The 20,248-nt window shown below is 50.0% G+C and overlaps 1 protein-coding gene and 1 long non-coding RNA gene across 7 annotated transcripts in view; one reads left to right on the plus strand and one right to left on the minus strand.

The window, feature by feature from the left end:
• Positions 1 to 484: 484 nt before the first annotated feature.
• On the minus strand, positions 485 to 5,399 carry LOC109388216 (uncharacterized). Its single transcript, XR_002125162.1, has 3 exons — positions 5,314 to 5,399; positions 4,818 to 4,914; positions 485 to 1,901 (listed from the first exon to the last, which is right to left on the minus strand). It is a non-coding gene; the product is annotated as an uncharacterized LOC109388216 (long non-coding RNA).
• CTIF (cap binding complex dependent translation initiation factor) overlaps positions 4,948 to 20,248 on the plus strand; it is a 284,572-nt gene continuing 269,271 nt past the window's right edge. For 2 of the 6 annotated variants that reach the window (XM_019652735.1, XM_019652734.1), the window contains exon 1: positions 4,948 to 5,178. The gene's annotated coding sequence lies outside the window, so the exon portion shown is untranslated. Of the gene's footprint in view, positions 5,179 to 5,823; positions 5,902 to 20,248 lie in introns of those variants that run through there. The other 4 variants (XM_019652738.1, XM_019652739.1, XM_019652740.1 and 1 more) reach the window with 3 other exon arrangements.

A 20,248-nucleotide genomic window follows, 5' to 3' on the forward strand; every position in this document is an offset into this window, starting at 1 on the left:
ATTGCTCAATTCATAGATTAACTATTGTTCTTTGAAAAGGAGATTTAAAGGTTGTGGAAGGTTCATGACCAAATTATTTTTGCAGCCATTTTAGAATAAGGTTGAGGAGAGGAGTTATAAACTAGCTGGAAAGGAAGGCATCTAGGATAGAAAATGGAAGGGCATCTTCAGGAAAGGCACGAATTGGAATGGCCGAAACACCTTCCTCTGCATTTCCTCTCTTTCAGGATGTTCTAGGTGTGAGTCTTTGGATTACAAAGACCAGAAACCCACTCAAGCTAGCACAAATTAAAGGGAATTACTATGTAGAGATATCAAGAATCTAAGATCACCTTGTGACAGAATTGGAAAGTTAGGAACTAAAACTGCTCTAGACCCCTCTCTCTCTCCCTCTCCCTCCTTTCCCCCTTGGGCCACCCTCCCCTGCTTACTCATCTGACACCTGGCTCACCAAGGCCACAAGCCCCTTTCCCCCACCCGCCCTTGACTGAGGAACAGTCACCAATGAGCAGAAGTCTCTCAGCCTTTTCCTGCAGATTCTTGCAAGAGGGAATCTGATTGGCTCAGTCTGCTAAAGCCAGGGACACTTAAGTCCTAGCCTATAGCCAATGGCCTGGAATCCCTTGGATCAGGTGTCTACCCCTCTTTCAATAAGCCTGGTTACCCCTCCCAGGTGAGGGTGGCACAGTTTCTCTAGAGTGTACCCTGACAATGAAACTTGTCTCTTGCAGAGATGTGGGGGTGTATCTTTGCCCAGGTCCTCATCATGCACAAGGCCATCCATTGATGAGGCGCTCATGCCACTGATTGGTGAAGTCTGATCTCTGATCTTGAACTCTCAGGGACTTAAGGAATGCCTGACTACTCATGGGCTTCACTTACTGTCCTTGAATCTTGCAAGATAAAATCTGTTTTCTTCTGTTCCTTCATGGACTTCAGGGCTTCGTTTAATGAATATTACAAACCCTTCCTGCTCTGCTAGAATTAAACAGCTTAAAATTCATGCTTTGGCTGCTTGATTTTATAGCTTCCTTTGCCTGTTGGATTGTAAACTTCTTGTAGGGAAACTTCAGGTTGGGAAATAATTTGAGAGATTGCAGAGTCTAACCCTCCCATTTTTATAAGTGTGAAAACTGAGGCCCAAAGAGAGAAAATATCACACACAAGGTAGGGTCAGGTGGAACCTGGAACCCGGTTTCACACAGTTCCCCATAGTGCATTGCAATGCCTCATGCATAGCATGCTCCCAATAAAATATCTGTTGTTTTATTCTTACTTGGCTTCTGCTTTCCTTAAGCTCATCATTCTCTATTGATGTCCCTTCCTCCACCATGAGCTTCAACCCTAGAGGATCACTTTCCACCTGCCTTTCAGGCATGGGTCTTTGGGGTTGTGTAGTGGAAGCTGAGATGAGGCCTGGGTGAAATGTAACCTGGTTCTATCAAGGCATTATCTCTCTAGGCCAACACCACAGTAACAGAGCATAGATACTAGAGACCGGTAACTTCCTTCCTTCTGCAGGGTCGGTGGTCACCAAACTGATGCCTGATAAGCCCACTCTCTAGTGTCCACCTGGAGACACTACTTCTGCAATGCCTCCTAGGCCAGTGCTACAAAACTGGGATGTAGACCACTGCTGACCTTCTCCCTGTGGAAAGTTATAAATGGATCCAGTTTCACTTTCCTCCCAGAAGCCTTCTCTGACCATTCCAGCTTTCTAGGAATCCTTTGTTCGTTTAAAATCACCCTCACAGTGTAGCTCTTGGGTCAGTTTTCCTGTTATCTCATGGGTGCCATCCTGGTCTCCTCAGCTCCTGAAGGCAGGTAACTTCTCTCCCAGTACGCTGGTGGGCTTCCACCAGGCCTGCGATAATCGTGTTGACTGACGGAGGAAAGAAAGGCTGGTAGGAGGAAGGAGAAGGAACAGGGAAAAAGGAGAAATATATGTTTTTGCTAGTATCTTAGCAAAGTATGGATTAGGAAAAGCAACTGCTTAAGACAGAGAGAAACATTCCGGTGCTTAATTTCTTGGCTATGTGGCGACAAATCAGACAAAGCAACTCTTGGCAACTCCAATCTGCCACAATTAAAACAATTTCAGTGTAAGCTCATTGACTCAGCACCCAGCAGCTCCTCCGCTCTAAGCCTGCATGCAGGGGAGGGATAAGACCAATTACAGAACAGATAAAAACGGGCACTAAATGAGGAACAAAGTAAGCCCCAGGCCTCCGACACTGGAAATGTGGGTCTGAGGGAGCCACAAAGCCTTACTCTCAAAGATCCCCATTCCAGCCAAGAACCCCCATCATGAGAGGCCATTTCAGAGAGCTCTTGATAAGAATATCAAGATAGTGAAAAGGCTATCTGGTCATAAATTAGTGAAGGTATTAGACTGGAGGGAAAGCAGAGAGCCAGGCTCTAAGGATCTGGAGAGTAGGAGGTAAATTTTAATAGGCAGGGAGAAGCAATGTGGGAGCCCAGGACACTGCCTTGGGTGGGGACACTCTATGGGGGTCCTTGGGCAGGAGGGTGTGGAGGGGAAGGGCATAACCATGGTCAGCTGGTGAGGGTTGGGAGCTGGGCCAGCAGGAGGTGAGGACTAAAGCCAGGCAAAGCTTCCTTGACAACAAACCTAACCTCACACATGAAGATGAGTCACCCCGGGGGATCCTCCCTGCAGCACCAGCTCTGCTGGCCTGACGCTGCAGAAAGGAAAATTCAGGGATCATTCTCCTGTCCCAGAAAGACCCCAGGACAAGGACAGGAATTGACCATCACTGAGCATTTGCCATGTGACAGAGCCAGTGTATATGCATTATTGCCATTGGTTCTCACCAAGAAAAACCAAGAAAAGGTGTTGACTAAGCTGCCCAAGGTCACCCTTGTGAAGGTCAGGTAAGCTGCCCAAGGTCACAGATCCAGGAATATCACATCTGGGATGTGACTCTCAGTCTGTGCTGTTCTCACTTGCCCACTCACCCCAGGCACACCGCAAAGAGAGGCATGTCCTCCCCACAAGATGTTTTGCACTCTGCTCCTAGCTCAGCCTCTCCTTACCTCTGGGGGGGGGGATCCTGCTCTCACCTCTGGGGGTGTTATTGAAAGCAAAAGCAAAACCAAGACCCAGACAATTCCATTCTTGTTTCCTTGTAGGTGGCATGCCTCTCACACAATGTGCAAACAGCATTGACAACAAAGGGTAGGTAAACGGGAATCTGCTGAGGGGATAGACTCGGGTACTTGTTACATATTTTGTAAACCCAGAAAACCATCCAGATGTTGAAGCATAAAAATAACACATTGCTGAGCCAATGAGACATAGATTCTAAGAGGGGCAGCGGGAAGAGTCAGGTATGCTTAAATATGTCCCTTTGGGGTTGGGGGAACTGGGCCTGGCACCCAGACAACTGACTTCCAGTACCCACTCTGCCACTTACCGATGCAGGGCTGTGGCCTGCTGCTTCCCTCTAGAAGGCAGGGGATGACATGCCCATGTGCCCTTTGGTACAAGAGTCAAATGAGCTACTCTACAGGACAGGACTGGACACTGCTTTGCTTTCCTTCCATGGTTTGGCTCATGCTGAGCCTCAAGGCTGGAACACAAACTCTCCACACAAAATGAAATCCCACCCATCCTTCAAGGTCCACTTCATGCCCCACCTCCAGTGAGAAGCTGTCCCAGACTCCTTCTGCCCTCTAGACTCACCCTCTACCAACGTCCCCCCATCAATCTGCCCCTTCCTCCCTGCCAAATTGCTGGGACTTTCAAAACTCATTGTCTTCTCTCTCATTTCGAGCCTTTGTACCCTGTAGCCTTAGTCAGATGACTACTGCTTCCTTTGCTTTTGTGAAAAACCTCCTCCAGGAAGCCTTCCCTGACCCTCTCCCACCCCCATCCACACTCCGTCCTGGTTGACTGCTACATCTGAGGGTTCCCTAGCACTTTACACTTATCCCTATGTTACGTGTTGATTTATCCCCTGTACTTTCACTGACTGTAGTCCTTACACTAGACTTGAAGCTTGAGGGCAGGGACTGAGGGTCTTACTTGTCTTGGCATTCCCAGATGTGTCCCGTCTGTAGAAACTAACCATGAAATGTCCTCTGAATTAATAAATGAATTTCTATGGCAGTTATTCTGTGTCACAAAGTTCCTTCGATGAGTTTATAACCCCCTTGCTTGGAGGGGTGAACAGCATTGTACATTTCTCCTGTGCCAAGATCAGTGCTGGGCACCTAGTAGATCTCTGAAAACATTAGTGATCTGATTAAGAGATTTACTAGATTTTCCATTGCATTCTTCTTCCAGCTACCACATCCGCCCGTCCCAGCCCACAGCATGGCCAATGGAAAATTAATTGGTTGCAAAGTGCATATCTAATTGAAACATCCCGCCCCTGCCTCAGAGATGTTCAAATGTTAATTATAACATATGCATCTCAATAACAGACGGTAGCATTTAATGCAGCATTAATAATGCCACTTGGGCCGGTCAGTGTATACACAAAGCTCCCTTTTATCTGCCATTAGGACAGAGTTTACACTTAAAGCACGGAAGTCCTTATCCTTAAAGCATTACTGCCCCTAAAACCAAACGTTTCCCAGCTAGCTTGGACCGCGCCTGAGCCCACAGTTTTCCCAACGCAGAGGTCCCCATCCAGGGCCGCAAAAGCGTCATGGGGGAGGGAGCGTTGGGTGCGGGTTTCGGTGCAGCTAGACCGGGACGTCTCAGCTGCTTGGGCGGCATCCCCCGAGTTCCCGTAGCGCCGCGCTCTCCAAGGCCCGCCATCCCCGGAAAGAAAGGCGAACTACATTACCCAGCAGGCTTCCCGCGGTCCTCTTCCCTTTCAAGTCTTTGCACGTGGCCGGAGGGGAGGGCGGGGCCTGGACGTCACTCTCCTACATTCTCTTTCCCTGTGTCAGAGCAGGGATATATATTTTTTTCCTTCCTCTACTCCCTCCCCCTCCACCCGCCCCTCCCTCCCTCATTCCCTTCCCTCCCTCCCTCCCTCCTCTCTCGGCTAGGTCTGTGCGCTGGGGCGCCCGAGCCCCTCGGCAGCCGGGACGCGCGGAACTCGCGCCAGGAGTCGGCTCTCCCGAGCCTCCTCCCTTCCCCTTCCCTGCCCCCTTCCCCCACCTCTGACTCGGGCTCGGAGCGGCGGCCAGAGGAACCCCGAGGTGAGCATCCCTCCCCGTCCGCCCCCCTCTTTTGGTCACCTCAGCTTGCCGATAGCATCGGGGACCCGGGAGGAGGGCTGCGTGACGAGCGCTTGCTTATAGATAAATCCGGGGAAACGGCCCCCAAACAATTACCCCTTTCCCTTCCCTGAGCCGGGGGGCAGCCAGGCGTCCGCACTCATCCGCGGTGCCCCTCTCTGTCGAGGACCGCACTCCACCATCTCGCCTCTCCCGAGGTTTGCCCCTTCCCTGCCGGGTGCCCCGCCCCATGGGGAGTCGTAGCCCTGGTGCTCCGGTGGGGAGGAGGGTTCTGGGGGGGCTCACGGCCGGAGCCGGGCTGGCGTTTTTGCCGCGCTGTGTAGCCGCTGTCATGTGCCGTGTTCCGACCGGGGGGAGAGAGCGAGCGAGCGTGATTCCTCTCCCTTTTGTTGTGAAGCCCGCATTTGCTGCATCTAGCAGTTGGTTTGGTGGCAGCCAAACTTGCAGCTGTCTGACCGCGCTCCACCGAGGTAGGGAGCGCTGCTCCCGGCGGCCGCTCCCGGCGGGAGGCCGCTGCCCTTGTGTAGGGAGGGACCCCGAGAGCGTGTCTCCACGCTGCCCCTCCCTCCTCTGGTGATTGATTGTGTCTGTGGCAGCAGCCGTGTTTGAGTGTGTCCGCGCCGGTCCCCGCGGGTTCGGGGATGTCTGTCGTCTAGACAGGCTGCACCTTCCCTCAGTCCCACGGTGAGCCCCGCGGGCCGCGGGGGGCGCGGGGGATGGGAGCAGAGGAGGAAAACCGAATCGATGGATCCGTTGCGGTCGCAGCTTTGGACATTCCCCACGGTGGTGATCCCGTTGGCTTTTTTTGTACAATGTTATTATTATTCCTGTCACCGCGGTGTAATTGGGCCTGGGGTTTAGATCCACCCGGCGGAGCGGGGGTTAAGTTGACAGGCTCTGAAAAGCTGGGCTGGCGGTGGCAAGAGACCCGAACGGAGGCGGGGTGGGCTCCAGCTCGGGTTCTTCAGGATGAACAGCAGGTGACTGTCCCGGACGGCAGTTGTGGGGGAGGGTGGGCAGGGGGCGGGGGCTCGGTCTGCGGCCCCCGAGGGCCTTGTGCCCGAACCCGAGTGCTTCTGGAGGAGGTGTCCCGGGGACCGCGCGTCTGAGTTGGGTATGTCTTTCCTTTGACGTTAAAAGACCTGCGGGGGCCCGAGCCCGTCATCTGGGCGGCGTTGGCTGTTTGGTTTCCTGGAGTTTGCAGGGTTGGGGTTGGGGGGCAGCCGTGAGCAGGGAAAGGGTGCGGTGTGTAAAGGAGAGGGATGGCTGGCGGCTCCTAGTGTGTTCCCCCACCCCCAGGAGTGAGGCGTCGCCTCCCCCCGCCCAGCTGTTTGTGTGTGTACACACCGCTCCGACATGTGTGTGGGGCGGGGACCGCAGACCGCAGCGTAGTGGGGACGCGCGTGGGCCCCGATTCCGGTGGAGATCGGTACAGCACCCTGGTGATCCCAGTTGGGCTCGTAGTCCTGTGTGTGTGTGTCCGTGCGCCCTCGGCCGCGTTACTTGGAGAGAGAGGGTCATGCGGCTCCGGGCCGGGGGATACCCTAGGGCTGCGTGTGCGCCCGGTTCGCGAAGTAGTCCCGGGCCGGGATGCGTTAGACACACGAGGTCCCTCCCTCCTTGTCCCCGAGGTCCCCAGACCCCCCAGACTGGCCTCCTACTCCGTGGCGCTGGGGGCTGATCTGGCCTGGCTGGAAGGAGCCGCGGGCGCGCGCGTGTCGCCCCCCGGTCCCCGCCCCACGCTCCGGTAGACCCCTGCCCGAGGCACTCCGTGGGTGCGCATGCCCGCGCCCGCCGCTGCCTTCAAAGACCCTGGAAGGAAATCAGCGCGCTCTTCGCCCCCCTCCCAATTCGTCGTGGAGACATTGCGGGCCAAAGGCTGCGGGGCGGTCCCGGCCCGGGCCCAGCCCGGTGCTGCCGCCGGCGCCGCTGCCGGGTGCCCGGTCGGCCGCACGCTTTTGCTGGCTCCGCCCGCTCGGAGCTCGGGCTCAGCTGCTGGGGGATTATCGAGCCTATGGGCCCGCGCGCTAAGGGAGGAAGCCGCGGGAGCTGCCTGCTCCGCGGCGGCTGGAGGCTCTGGCAGGCGAAAGTGACACAGCACGAGCGCCACTGCCTCCTGAGCTAGAGCAGAGAGGAAGGAGCCGCCCAGAGGGCGGGGAGGGGCTGCAGGGTGTCCGACCCTGGTCCTCCAGCCCAGCGCCGGGTCTGCGCCGAAACCTCAGGAATCCCGGTTCCGAGCATGCTCAGAACGCATGAGGAAATTGGCTTTCAAGAAAACCTCGTTATACAGGAACAAAATGCATGGAACAGACCTTAGACGATGTCCATTCCCTCACGGGATGCACTGACATTGCCTGAGGAAACTCCCTTGGAGTATTTGAAACAGGACTCGATTTACACACAGATCCCCTCATCTGCTGTGTCAAGTGTCTGTCCTGGATAATATGCGTCGAGGCAGTAATTTTATAATGCATTCTGGGGTACAGTGTCTTCAGTGATTAACAGATTGCTAGAATAATAATATCTTTTATTACTTTACAGGGCAATTCCCTCCCCCACTTATATCATTGTGCTTATTAAGAGGGTCCTGTGAAGTGAGGAGTATTAACCCCATTTTACAGATGAGCACAACGGGGCTCAAAAAGTGCCATAACTTACCTAAGGTCTCTCAGTGGGAGAAGGGCTACTCTCCCCCTCTCGTGATTTCTTTTCTCAGCCTATGGCTTTTAATTGAAATAATGGCCACTCTACTTCCCCAGTCGCTCTTGACACCCCAGGAGGTACTGAACCAGAGAAAAGGGATCAATTATACTGCTAGCTAGTCTTAGTCAAAACTCTTGACTCGCTATCAGTCCTAATGATAACAGCCACTAAAGAACAGAAGCCTGCATTGCTGTTATTATCGCTCGTCTCAAAATTTGCTGTTTATGAAAGGTTATCAGCTTTGACACATCCAGTATATTCCAGAATCACACCTACATGTAATAAATGCATATGGTATACATATTTATGTAGTACATACCTATGCTCATATGAGTGTGTTCATGGAGTCTTTATTGGGTCCAAGGTTTATTCTTTAGTTACTGGTTTCAAAACAATTGGATTTAGAGTGTAGTATCCCCTGAGGAACCATCCCAGGTGATACTCCTTGCCCCCCTCCATCTCCAAGGATGGGGAAGCCCCAAAAGAACTCCTAAATGCCCGTATGTATTTTCCAGAGTTTGTATACATGTAGATTTTCAGACACAGCTTGGAGGGTTATTAGGTTTGGCCAACTAATCAACCATTCATTCCCAAATATGTACCGAGCACCTACCTGTTTGTACAGCTTGAAGTGCATACAGAGAAAATTTAACATACCGTCGTCCCTGCTTGCCAAAAAACATATTCTAGCTGTGCAGACAAATGCAAGATTTTAAGTCCGGCAAATGTTTATTGAGCAAATGCCTTAGGCTAGATACGCTACTGTGTTTGGGGCACACAAAGATGGTATAGCAGAAAGAGCAAAGTTACAATGCAATAAAACCAATGATTCAGACCCTGTAGGAGGGAACAAATCATAAATATTTTCGATCACTCACTCTGGGACATTGTCAGTTTCACATATGTTGGTTGCATGGGACTCAAAATGCCAGTTCCTATCCTAGAGCAAATGCAGAAGGAAGTAACAGAGGAAGAAAAGCCTAATGTCTCTGTAACCCCAGATCTCCCAGGTGGGCCCAGAGATACTGTATATCCTTCTGCAGAAGTTAGACCCTGCCCCTGAAGTTAGGAAATGACCCTGAAGCCACCCAACAGGTTACTCTGCTGAGCAATGAGGAGCTGACAAGTTCTCCATGGTCCTGCTCTGATGTGATAGGCTATCATCAGTGATAGGCTGTGGCTTTGGTGAAGGTCTCACTCAGGCCCTTCCTGGGTTTAGTTTCTGTCTTACACGTCTGTGTAGATGTTTTGATATGGGTCCGCTCTTCATCTATTTATCCTGAAACTCACTTTTGGGGTCCCTGACATTGTACCCCAATTTCTTCTCAATTGCAGGGTCTGCTGCCCTTGTTTTAAGGTTCTGTTGTTTGCAATTCAGATCACGAAGGAGGAAGCAGGAGGTGATGGTTAGGATGGAGAGAAAATCCTGGGCCCAGATAGAGAACAGGAGGCACAAACAGACGGGCAAATCGCAGTTTTTGGGAATTCTCCAAACACAATGGCATTTCTGCATAGCTTACCCAATAATGTGGCAGCCCCTCTTGATGTTCTTTTGGGGGAATCTTCTACTTCTGGGCCTCACTGCTGACTCACTGGTCACTTGAGCTCAGCTGCTCACATGCAGGCTTTTGCTCTTCTGCCCTCCTGCTCCGTCCTGCAAGTCGTCTAATTTAGAACAGTGCCACAATGGTGGCCTCCTCTCTGAATTATCACCATGCTGACTGTCAACATCTGACTCTTATTTCTGAATGCAACCTGAGCCAGAACTATGCTTCACAACAGGGTGAGAACAGACCCATCCTCAGATCCTAGACACCCAGAGCTGGGAAGACCTTGTTGACAAGCTGATCTCCATGTGAGAACCTCGAGACTCAGAGGGGTGAAATGCCATGCGCAACATGGCCGGGAGCCCTTGGCAGAGTAGGACAGGAGATCCTAGATTTTGATGTCCATCCAGTCTTCTTTCTCTATACCATGATGCTTTCTGGAAAAAAAGAGTGGGGTTCTTACTCCCCAAAGAGTGAGAACTCTACATCTTCTTTTTCCCTCTCGTCTCGTTTCGGGAAAGGCTCTGAAATTCATCTTGTAGTCTTGAAATTGCTTTCCTTTGAGATTGGCCTTCTCTGCCCTATCTTTCATCTTTGGTATCCAGGAATCTGGGAGAGGTGGTGGGTCTTGGGGCCTCCAGCACTCTTAAGTTTGGTATGTGGCTTTCCAGTCCCACGACAGGGTCCTTAAGGAACCTCCTGAAAGTGTTTGCAAAGCTGTTATGTATGTGCATTTTTCTAGAAAGAGGAATCACAGATTTAATTTGATTCTCACCTGACTCAAGTGAGGACAAAAACTACCGGGGATGGGTTTCGTGGAGTTGGGTAGGGCATTATTGGCACTAGAGACTATTATAATACCCATCATTTGATTTGACTTTACCCTTTGCAGAGCAGTTCACACAACTGCTCTCATCTGCTTTTTACAATAGCCCTGTGAGGCTGTTGTCAGTATTCCCATTTTGCAGATGAGGAAACTGAGCTGCTGTGGTTAGTGACATGCCGAAGTCACACGTAATTAGTAGGGCAGGGTTCTGAACCCAGGTCTTCAGGCTTCAAATCCACTGCCCAGCTCTGAAGAGTCCCGCAGTGTCACATCGTCATTATAGTTTTGTGAGTGGAGGGCCTCAAACTTTCAGAGCTTCTTTATGTCCTCTGTTGGCTCATATCCAGCCACAGAGCCAGATAGAAGTGCTAACTTACCCAGAGGGTGGGATAGATAAAGAACAGAATGCAGTTATAGCAGTGATATGTGGGCTGGGGCCAGTCTGAGATGATTTCATGGAAGAGGTGAATTGGGGAGTAGGTCTGGGGTTGTGGAACACCTAGAGGAGGTTTTCAGCTATGGCAATGGTGTAGAAATGGCAAAGGGGAGGTTGTGTGTGCGTGGGCTAGGGGTGGAGCAGACAAGGAGGTTCAGCGGATCACCTGGTAGCCAGAAGGAGCTTCTTAATAGTGATTGGACTCCGTTTCTATGCCTGGTCTGTGCCAGGCCCTGGGGCCACCACAGTGAACAGGTACAGCCCCCCCCTGCCTTCAGGGAGCCCACTGTCTGGCAGGAGAGACAGACTCTTAAACAGTTAACTTCAGTGCGGTGGGATAAGTGCAGTGGTAGCGAAAGTTCTGAGGCACTTAGAGTAGCATGGACAAGAGGCACCTGTTCCAGCTTCCGATCAGGAAGGGCTTCCTAAGGGAGACAGTACAGGAGCTAAGTCTGAATGGGTGAAAAGGAATTAGCCAGAAGAGGCGATAGGAGGACATTGGGGGAAGGGACAGTGTGTGCAAAGGTGTAGACGCCTGAGGCTGTCTGCCTACGTGAAGGGATGGAAGCAGTGAGGTCAAGTACAAGGGCAGAGAGGCAGACAAGGCTCAGATCTGAGGAGCTTTGTGAGCCTGGCTGAGGACCGGGGCATTTAGTCTGCAGCTAGAGCATGGGGGACAGGGCTTTAAGCAGAATCCAGGCATGCCACCATGGATCAGAAGGGAACATGACTTGGAGCTGGGCGGCCTCTGGGCTGGTAAGGGAATGACAGGCTCTATACGGTATCCAGGTCACAGGGGTTGAGGCCTAGGACCAGGGTCATGCATATGGGGATGGATGACAGTCAGATATCATAAATATTTGGGGAGTGAAGTCTGCAGTTATTGCTTAGCTTTGGGGAATAAGGGAGGAGTCCCAGTGACTCCCAGATTTCTGACCTCACTGTGTTGGTGATGGCAGCCTTTTCCCAGGTGTGAACTTGCAGTTGCTGGAGCAGGTCTGCTGGGATTGGGGTGAGACAGAGGATTGTGTGGAGTTCAGTGTTAGATGTGTTGAATTTGAATGGCTGGTAGCAGCGTCCAATGGCTCTGTCTTCCAGTCAACATGACACACAGAATAGAAGCCCGAGGAAGCAGTGTGGACAGGAGCACAGGCCTAGGAGCAGGGAAAGGTTTGGGGCTGAGCGGCCCATGGTGGGGGCTGCTGTAGACAATAAGAGGAGACCTCTTCCTCCTATTGTCAGAGAATCCTTTGTCACGCCTGCCGCTGTCATTAGGGAAGCCAGGCAGGGATGCTGTGTCATGCTGGAGGCCCAGCTGGCAGAATCCAGCAACAGCCGAGAGCTAGCTTCAGCTGGAAGCATTAGAGCGAGTTAGGGGAGAGGCATTTTCACATTTAACATCCGTGGTGAGCACAGCGCTGCCCCAGACCCCCGGGGCATGAGTAAAGAGAAGGGGAGATGTGGACCCTGCTTCAGGGGAGCAGGCAGTCTCCTTGGGAGCCAAGTTGTGGACATAGGAAGCCACTAAAAGCTGTAACAACCCGGGCAAACAGGAGAGTGCAAATTAAATGGGAGAACGCTGCACATACTTCTTGCCCTGCCATACTGCATTTTTATAGAGCCGACGTGTTTTAGCAGAGCTTCAGTCTTTTTCAGTTTTGAAGCCTTGGGGCCTAAGATAGTGCCTGGCACATAGTAGGTGTTCACCCTACATCTGTGGATCTGCAGGGATGTGGCCAGAGTTAGTTGTTTGGGGTGGGAGGTCAGCCAGGGAAGGTTCCCATGAACAAGTCCAAAGAGGGTATCCCCAACACCAATTTAGATTAGTTTTAGTACCACAGCAGAGTCAAAATCTTCAACCTTCCAACTACGAAGTATTATACCTAGAAATGCTGTCCAAAATATAACTAGCATCCTTTCAAAGGAGAGCTGAGCTCATAGGATGTAAGGAGAAACCAGAGGACTCAAAAGTGAGTGTGGACAGGAAGCTTGCACTTTTCTTATGCTAGGCAAGTCCTAGGGGTGGGGATGGGGGTGGGGGTGTTGAGGGGTGGTTACTGGCCTCAGAACCAAAGGGGGTTGAGCATTGATGACCTCTCCAGGGCCAGAGGTGAGACTGGGAGTTGAGTGGAGAGCCCTGCCTAAAATAGGCCCTTGCCAAGGTTTGCATGCTTGGAGAAAGGATGGGCTAGACAATTAGCCCATCGTCACAGAAGGAGGGGAAGGGGACAGTCTTGGTCTGGATTTGGGGTGGGGAAAAATGTTCCCTGGAAACGGGAAACCTCAGACCTGTTATGGCTTTGGATATCTACTGACTATACATGCGATTTGGAGGTCGCTCAATTACCCTGTTTTCCCAAAAATAAGACCTAGCCAGAAAATAAGCCCTCGCATGATTTTAGGTGCCAAAATATGGCACTTTGACATACTGAATATTTTAAGCTGAGGGAGTTAGTGGAAAGGGCACCCTTCTCCCTGAAACAGGTCATAAACCCCTCATATGAAGGGTGCGTGCTCTCCATATCCTGGAGGAATCTAGCTACAGCATATTCTCCGGCTAGGTCTTATTTTCAGGAAAACGCGGTAGCATAGAAAGCCTCTGGCAGCCAGGGTCCCCCAGCCTGTGGGCTCTAGTCTCTCAGGAGCGGCAGGAAGATTCCAGGGCTCTTTCCCCTTTGCTGACTTGGGTCTTTACCTTGGAGAGATGCTGCAGGGCCTGGATGGCCTGAGTGAGGAGGAGGAGGAGAGAGAGGCCTGGGTCCAAACCTTTTAAAAGGGCCTTTGGAGACCACTGCGCCCTGGTGAAGGCCTGTGCAGGGCTGTGTCAAGGGCCGTTCCTGCCCCAGGACTTCATCTCTTAGCAGAAGCCTGCAGACACCAGTCCAGGAAGGCCAGAATGTTCTCCCTACCGTTTACTCAGACCAGGTCCTTACAGCTGAGGCTTTTGTCCAGGTTCCCCTTAAGGGTACCCTATGCAGATTCCAGCTGCTACTTACGCCCCAGACCATGCGTCACACCATCTCCCCCAAGCCCAGATTCTTGAGTTTCTAGAATTTCAAATTGGGGAAATATCTTAGAGGTCACCTAGCCAATCCCCCATCCTGTGTGTCAATCCTAACTACATCACCACTCACTCAGATGCTTCCTATGGCCGGAGGGTACTGCTTATAAGGCAGCACCTCCTCTTACGATAATAGAAGCTTTTGCTGCTGGAAAGGCTTTATATGAGCCTCAGCCACCACCCTGCCATTTCTACCCATTGCCCCTCAGCTGTTGTGAGAGATGCTTTCCCGGCCTTTTCACCATCCTGCTTGCTTCTGCTAGAAGGACCTTAATTTGTCAAGCTAATATCCTGTGACAATCCAGCCAACTTCTATCCTAACTTATTTAGCACAGAAGGAGCTTTTGAAGATTAGATGGAAGGCTCGCCGAGCTGGCTGCATAGATGCAGTCTGTGATGCAGACGTTTTGAGAAGCTTTGGCTCAGGGCTTTTCAGATTACCGTGAGAGAAGCAACAGCACACACTGCAGGCTCTTTCTTCCAGCTCCCAAAACACATGTCAGCGTATAAGTACGTGACTCAGGGATCTGGTGTTCACTGAGTATCTGTTATGTACCAGGCACAGTGCTAGGTGCTCTCTGTATGCCTCACTGAATAAAAGTCACTTCTGTGAGGGAGAGACAGGGGCAGAGACATGGAAATGCCTAACTGTCGCTGTGACAATTGAGCCCTGAAGCTATTCAGAAAAAATGTGTGTGGTTCCATCCGGACTGGGTGGAGCTGACATTCCCCTTGCTGTTCCCTTATAGGGCCTTCCCCTGGGGTAGCAATGCCATGATCTCACCACTAGCTGAGAACCCACAGGCCTTTGCCATATTCATGGGCATTTGCTGAGATACTTCCAATTTTAAACCACGAGATCAAGAAAATGGCCTCCTGGAATATCCAAACAGGGTGGTGTTCACAATCAAAGTGTTTTTCAGTTTGTCTCTGGGTGTTGGCCTCCAGTGCCCTGGACTCTCTCAAAGAGCAAAAGTATTCTGTTCCTTTGGCTCTACAGGATGGTCGGCATCCCTTGGTCATCTCTTCATTAGGGGCCATGACAGGTTGCGAGGTGCAGGAATTGCCTTTAGAGCAAGGTTGCATCAGCCAGCTGGATGCCCGGATGTGCGCTGCCAGTTTCACATCGGACCCTGTGCTGGCAGGGCTCGGTGGGGAGCATCAGGGATTCTGGGAAAGCTCCCAATTTCTCCTCTTTTTCCTCTAAAAATTGTTCCTCATGCTCATGTTGTACTCATTTGCCTCATTCCCTTTAGCTTAAGGCTCTCGCCCTGTGAACATTTGGTTCAGTTTAGCGGGTGTACCTCACACGCCTGCTGTGTGTCTGTCAGGTTCTGAACAGGTGAGACAGACTCTGGTGGGTCTGGCAGGACCCCTGCCTCCATCTTCAACTTGGTGGGGAAAAAGGAATGGCATCATGCTTGTGTCGTGTGGGAATTATTTGGTATGGAGAAAGCATAGTGTGCTGAGCCAGCCAGAGGTGACTCATTTTTTTTGTGGGCAAGGAGACACTTTTGGGAGTGAAAGGGGTGCCATTAATAACCATGCTGGGACCCAGATATAAACTGGGATTGACCTGGGCAAATGAGTGCTTATGGCCACACGGACCAGAGAGGGTATATGCCTGCGGGCCATACCTGACACTGTTATCACTTATACTGCAGGATGCACGTAGGGGTGATGGGGGGGAGGGACTCGCCCACAAGAGAAACCAGCATCTGTTTCCTCATTTTTTTTAGGAACTGGAGAGGAAAGCATTATCGGTGGGGACCGTGGACTCAGGATTCTGGTGGGGTTCAGTTTCCAGCCCCAAGGTCCTGTCTTCTATCTCACCGTGATCTCAGTTTTGGGGTTGGCGATGGAAGATTGGAGAGATGAAAACCACCTGGCTTGTAGAATGTTATTGGCTACAAGCAACAGAATGCTGGATAAACAGTGTCTTAAAAAAAAAAAAAGGTGTTTATAGACTCACATAGCCCCAAGTCTGAAGATAGGGGTGCTAGGGTTGATTAATTCAGTGGGTCAGTGATAAGTTTAAGGACTCATTCTAACTTTCTGGGCCACCATTTTCAGCATATTGGCCTTTATCCTCAAATTTGTCCCCTCATGGTCACAGCAAGGCTGCCACTGCTCCAGGCATCACATTCTCATGTAACTGTATCCGAAGGCAGGCAGGAAGGTGAGTTCCTCCTTGTGTCTTAATTTATCAGGGAGAGAAAAATTTCTCAGAATTTCCTGCTAGAATTTCCACCAAGCCCCATTGAAGAGAAGTGGGTCAATACCCATGCCTCAGCTCCAGTAGAGTCTGGAAAGCAAATCTTGGTGTTTTCTGCCTCATCTATAGGTAGAGGTGAGCTCTGCTTGCAGGGAAATGGGGAGAGGAATGATGGTTGGGTAAGCAATGAGTAACATTTGCCTCACCAGATTTCAATATTATTTTATTTGTTTGGAGGAGGTATCAGCTTTATTGAGATATAATTTTTTACACCTCATGATAATTGAGGTTGGAAAAAAACCAAACCCACCCCCTGGCTCTGGCAACCACTGATCTGCTTTACTTCACTATAGTTTTACCTTTTCTAGTAATTATTATTTCTTAACCCACAGGAAATATTGTAGTATAGGACCCCACGTGTCCCATGGATGCCCCTTGTGTGGTCTTAATAGGTGGGTTCCATGCCCCTTTCCCCCAGTAGCACCTCCAACGTTCCTGCCACTGGGGCCAAGTGGAGAGCCCCCGCAGGCAGAATTGTCCAGAGGAAGGGAGCGTATGTAGCTAGTGCCTTGACAGAAGGACTGGAGACGCCTGAGAGACTGAGGCTCTGGCTGGTCATGGCAGACAGAGGTCACCTTTGCAGTTGGCCGTGGAGACTGAGAGAGGAAATTGCTTCTCTGTGTGCATGAGCACCTTGCATCCTGCAGAGTCAGGTCTCTGACACGCACTGATTGGGCACTCTGACCCTCCGGAATGCAGACTATGGGAAGCTGGTGGCGGACACCACCTTCCCCTTTCCAAACCATCACCACCTTCATACAAACAGCCCAGGCCATGGGAGACCACCCAACCCCCTGGGACAAATCTGCCCCCTCTGGGCTCTTCTACACTCTGTTCACATGGTCATTTTGTCCTCCTCTTCCGCCCTAGCATTTGGTGTGTAAATCTTTAGGGCACTTAGCACTTTCTGTCACTCCTGTCATTCCTTGGATCCTTGCCTGGTCTGTTCTCTGAGATCATAAGCACCTTGAAGATACTATTCTAGTCTGAGTCATCTGTGGATTTCCCATAGGGCCAGGGAGTACGGGCCCCATGCTCCATGAAGAAGAAGAAAAAACCAAAAAAAAAACAAAAACGTTTTCCAGCAAAATGCATATTTGTAGAATAAGGAAGGGCAGTTGCTCATTTTGGACATCTCCCCAGATTCAAAACCAATTCACTGTGGCCCAGCACAGTGCCCTGGATGAGGATTTATGGAGTTCTACATATTTCTTGCCTAAAGAGGAAGAAGGGTAATCTACCGTGATGTTATGAGTTGAATTTATGCTCCCAAAAAGGCATGATGCAGTCCTAACCCCCAAAACGTGACTGTGTTTGGAGATGGGGCCCTTTAAGGGGTGATTAAGGTAAAACAAAGTCCTTTGGGTGGGCCCTAACCCGATATGACTGGTGTTTTTAAAAGAAGAGGAGATGAGGACAGCAGAATAGACACAGACCTAGGGACAACCATGTGAGGAAACAGCAAGAAGAGAGCCATCTGCAAGCCAAGGAGAGAGGCCTTAGAAGAAACCAGCCCTGCTGACACCCTAATCTCAGACTTCCAGCCTCCAGAACTGTGAGGCCATACATTTCTGTTGTTTAGGCCACCTAGTATGCCCAGGACGTGCTATTTTGTTATGGTAGCCAGGCTATAGATCCAGACCTGGGTAACTCTAAAACCTGAACTCTTTGCTCTGTGAGCTGCCATGTTTGGATATTGGGGAGATGTCTGTTAATTCAGGGATTGAGGAGGTGATATTTCTCCTGAAACCCTGGTCAATCTAATAATAATTTTTAAAAACCTAACATTTGTTAAGTCTTATAATATTAAAGTGCTTAGTGAGCACATACATGTATTATCTTCATTAGCTTTCACAGCCTCTATTTTATAGATGAGACAATGAGGGCACAGAGAAGTTAAGTAATTTACCCTAGGTCACACAGCTAAGAAGTGGCATCTCCCATTTTGCTCCAGTTATGCCTCTTAACCGTCACACAGGGACTGATGGACAGGTAATGCCAGGGTCCCCTTGTGGTGTTTTGTAAAGGCCACTGGTCTTAGGTCCACCACTTAACGAAGATGTTTTCTTCTTAGTGACCTCAGGGATTGGGTGAGCTAATACCGAAGGTCCCTGATCGCTGCTTCCTGAGGTTCCCAGTGCCAGGCCTCTGAGGCACAGGTGAGGAAGAATCCCTGTGATGTCATCTTCAGCATTTGCGGGCACCTAAGGTGGCAGCTGTAGATCTGCCTGATTTGGTCAGTTGGACCTAAGGTTTGGCAGTTTGTCCCTTCCTGATAAAACTGATTTTTTTTCAATAAGGTAGAGATTATCCCCACCCTGCCCCAGGCCCTGTTCTAGGTCTTTTAAGGATGTGGACTTCCAGTTACATCCGCAGAAGGGTGTGGGAAAAGGGTGGCTGGTGAATCATGTAACGTGTTTTTTTTTCCTCTGGGTAAGACAAACAAACATGGCAGACTGCCACTTCATTCATATCAGAGCGAAACCAGCCATGGGGGCAGTAAACCTGGGGAGCCCAGGGTAAGCCAAAGACCTCTGTGTCTTTAGCCTTGTTTCCATTTCCCATGAGACCCAGGTGGACGGCAGGTGGTAGAGAGGGTGGTCTCAGGAGTCCGCAGACTGAACACAAGGCAGTAAAAACGAGGAGGTTGGTTGGGCTCCTTGGGGACACTCTTGGGGACATGGGTTTTTAAACCTCCGGTAGCCCAGCTCTTGGTTTATCCCCACAGGGTTTTAGTGATTTTAGTTACCTCATTAGAGCCAACTTTACTTAATGTATCTGTAATAGATTTTAGAACCAGAAAAGCACTTCAGTGCCAAGTTCCTGTTATAGTTCCCCAGTCGCCTGCTATGACCTCCATAGCTCCAGGTCCCAAGCTCTCTGGCTCCAGTGTTCAGCTAGCCAGCTGGAAAGAGGCCTTCAGCTCACAGTGGGTGAATGACACCGAGCACCCCTGATTACTGTGGGTGCATTGTGGTCCATTATCATCTTTCATGCTTTTTGTCCTGGTATTCTTGTGAGGTGGCTAGGGAGCTGGCCTGGCTAATGGGCTTCTTCTAGTGGAAACCTTGGGGCAAGGGAAACCAGGTGACTTGGTCAAGGTCACATACCACACTTGCCACTGAGAAAACAAGTTAAGGGCTGGTTTTCCATTCAATAACCCCCTTTTACTGAGCCTTAAAGTATGGCTTCATGTACTACGAAGAGCATCGGCTGATTTTCAGTTGAATATCTATGAACTTATAAAAAAAATTTAAAGCCATGTATCCATTTAAACATACATTAAAGAAAAAAATTGTGTTTTCGTTATGCTTAGTAAGAAACTAAGTTTAATAAAAAGTCAGGGTGACCAGTTAGCTCAGTTGGTTAGAGCATGGTGCTGATAACCCCAAGGTTGCTGGTTCAATCCCCACATGGGCCACTGTGAGCTGCGCCCTCCCTAAAAAGAGTCAACTATGCCATTGTAGCATGAAAGCAATGTGTAACCAATGACCATGGCTGTCCCCCAATAAAATTAAAAAAAAAAAAAGTTATACAAGTCAATATTTTTTAACACAGGTATGACAGACATCTCCAAAGTGGTGAATTTGGGGAAATGCAGCATAAGCAAGTTTGGGTTGGGCTGATGTCACTAGGCACTGGGAACATTTAGAATAATGCATGTCCAGTTTCAGCCCAAGGCTGCCTCTTTTCATGTAACAAATACGGGTTCCTAAATATTTTTTTACCTAATACTTTTATACATATGATTATATTTGAATTCTCAAAAGATGGTCCTTACCTAAAGACAACCTTAGTAAATATTTTTATAAAGCAAAGAATCCTTTCATATAGTCTCCCATTTCTTTCAAAAGTACCTGTTTTGCAAATTTAGGCTTTTAAACAGTAACTCCTGTTATCCAGGATTTTGATAACCAGAAACGTCTTAATCAGCACCTGAATAAGTTCAACACAATAATGGTTCATATATTTGTTGGAAAGATGATCTTAGCATCAAATGTGCTACCATAAAGAGTGTTCTATTTGACATCCAGTCTCCAACCAATGGTAGATACTCTTGTCTGACGTTAATAACCAAGGAGTACCTTTTAGAGCCAACTCATTCTAGTAAACCTGACAGTTTTACTACTCAAATTCAGTAATTTAGAAGAGTTATGTTGAAGTTGAGACAACTACTTGTAAC

This window comes from Hipposideros armiger, unplaced genomic scaffold, assembly GCF_001890085.2.
Source record: "Hipposideros armiger isolate ML-2016 unplaced genomic scaffold, ASM189008v1 scaffold_186, whole genome shotgun sequence".
Lineage (NCBI taxonomy): Eukaryota > Metazoa > Chordata > Mammalia > Chiroptera > Hipposideridae > Hipposideros > Hipposideros armiger.